Below are 2,753 nucleotides of genomic sequence, written 5' to 3'. Positions count from 1 at the left end.
TTGACAATGGATGGCATTCGCTCCATGTTTCCCGAGGCAAACAATCAATTACAATCTGTTTTAATCAAAAAATGTAAAAACAATTCAAAATAAATTCAATAATGGGATTATAAAGGCATTTAAACCGAGTAATAAGGCTTTTCTAGGCTTGATTGACTATAAATGAACTTTTGTTGACAATGGATGGCTTTGGCTTCATGTTTCTAGAGGTAAACAATCTATTACAATATGTTTTAATCAAAAAATGTAAAAAAAATTCAAAATAAATTCAATAATGGGATTATAAAGGCATTTAAACCGAGTAATAAGGCTTTTCTAGGCATGAGTGACTATAAATGAACTTTTCTTGACAATGGATGGCTTTCGCTCCACGTTTCCCGAGGCAAACAATCAATTACAATCTGTTTTAATCAAAAAATGTAAAAACAATTCAAAATAAATTCAATAATGGGATTATAAAGGCATTTAAACCGAGTAATAAGGCTTTTCTAGGCATGAGTGACTATAAATGAACTTTTCTTGACAATGGATGGCATTCGCTCCATGTTTCCCGAGGCAAACAATCAATTACAATCTGTTTTAATCAAAAAATGTAAAAACAATTCAAAATAAATTCAATAATGGGATTATAAAGGCATTTAAACCGAGTAATAAGGCTTTTCTAGGCTTGATTGACTATAAATGAACTTTTCTTGACAATGGATGGCTTTGGCTTCATGTTTCTAGAGGTAAACAATCTATTACAATATGTTTTAATCAAAAAATGTAAAAAAAATTCAAAATAAATTCAATAATGGGATTATAAAGGCATTTAAACCGAGTAATAAGGCTTTTCTAGGCATGAGTGACTATAAATGAACTTTTCTTGACAATGGATGGCATTCGCTCCATGTTTCCCGAGGCAAACAATCAATTACAATCTGTTTTAATCAAAAAATGTAAAAACAATTCAAAATAAATTCAATAATGGGATTATAAAGGCATTTAAACCGAGTAATAAGGCTTTTCTAGGCTTGATTGACTATAAATGAACTTTTGTTGACAATGGATGGCTTTGGCTTCATGTTTCTAGAGGTAAACAATCTATTACAATATGTTTTAATCAAAAAATGTAAAAAAAATTCAAAATAAATTCAATAATGGGATTATAAAGGCATTTAAACCGAGTAATAAGGCTTTTCTAGGCATGAGTGACTATAAATGAACTTTTCTTGACAATGGATGGCTCTTGCTCCATGTTTCCCGAGGTAAACAATCAATTACAATCTGTTTTAATAAAAAAATGTAAAAAAAATTCAAAATAAATTCAATTATGGGGTTATAAAGGCATTTAAACAGAGTAATAAGGCTTTTCTAGGCATGAGTGAGTATAAATGATCTTTTCTTGACAATGGATGGCTTTCGCTCCACGTTTCCCGAGGCAAACAATCAATTACAATCTGTTTTAATCAAAAAATGTAAAAAAAATTCAAAATAAATTCAATAATGGGATTATAAAGGCATTGAAACTGAGTAATAAGGCTTTTCTAGGCTTGAGTGACTATAAATGAACTTTTTTTTACAATGGATGGCTTTTGCCCCATGTTTCTTGAGGTAAACATTCAATTACAATATGTTTTAATCAAAAAATGTAAAACAAATTCAAAATAAATTCAATAATGGGATTATAAAGGCATTTAAACCGAGTAATAAGGCTTTTCTAGGCATGAGTGACTATAAATGAACTTTTCTTGACAATGGATGGCATTCGCTCCATGTTTCCTGAGGCAAACAATCAATTACAATCTGTTTTAATCAAAAAATGTAAAAACAATTCAAAATAAATTCAATAATGGGATCATAAAGGCATTTAAACCGAGTAATAAGGCTTTTCTAGGCTTGATTGACTATAAATGAACTTTTCTTGACAATGGATGGCTTTTGCTCCATGTTTCTAGAGGTAAACAATCTATTACAATATGTTTTAATCAAAAAATGTAAAAAAAATTCAAAATAAATTCAATAATGGGATTATAAAGGCATTTAAACCGAGTAATAAGGCTTTTCTAGGCATGAGTGACTATAAATGAACCTTTCTTGACAATGCATGACTTTTGCTCCACGTTTCCCGAGGCAAACAATCAATTACAATCTGTTTTAATCAAAAAATGTAAAAACAATTCAAAATAAATTCAATAATGGGATTATAAAGGCATTTAAACCGAGTAATAAGGCTTTTCTAGGCATGAGTGACTATAAATGAACTTTTCTTGACAATGGATGGCATTCGCTCCATGTTTCCCGAGGCAAACAATCAATTACAATATGTTTTAATCAAAAAATGTAAAAACAATTCAAAATAAATTCAATAATGGGATTATAAAGGCATTTAAACCGAGTAATAAGGCTTTTCTAGGCTTGATTGACTATAAATGAACTTTTCTTGACAATGGATGGCTTTGGCTTCATGTTTCTAGAGGTAAACAATCTATTACAATATGTTTTAATCAAAAATTGTAAAAAAAATTCAAAATAAATTCAATAATGGGATTATAAAGGCATTTAAACCGAGTAATAAGGCTTTTCTAGGCATGAGTGACTATAAATGAACTTTTCTTGACAATGGATGGCTTTCGCTCCACGTTTCCCGAGGCAAACAATCAATTACAATCTGTTTTAATCAAAAAATGTAAAAACAATTCAAAATAAATTCAATAATGGGATTATAAAGGCATTTAAACCGAGTAATAAGGCTTTTCTAGGCATGAGTGACT

This window comes from Theobroma cacao, unplaced genomic scaffold (assembly GCF_053813885.1).
Source record: "Theobroma cacao isolate CCN51 unplaced genomic scaffold, ASM5381388v1 tig011, whole genome shotgun sequence".
In the NCBI taxonomy this organism is placed as follows: Eukaryota; Viridiplantae; Streptophyta; class Magnoliopsida; order Malvales; family Malvaceae; genus Theobroma; species Theobroma cacao.
The sequence above is the reverse complement of the archived record's forward strand: the minus strand, read 5'-3'. Positions refer to the sequence as shown.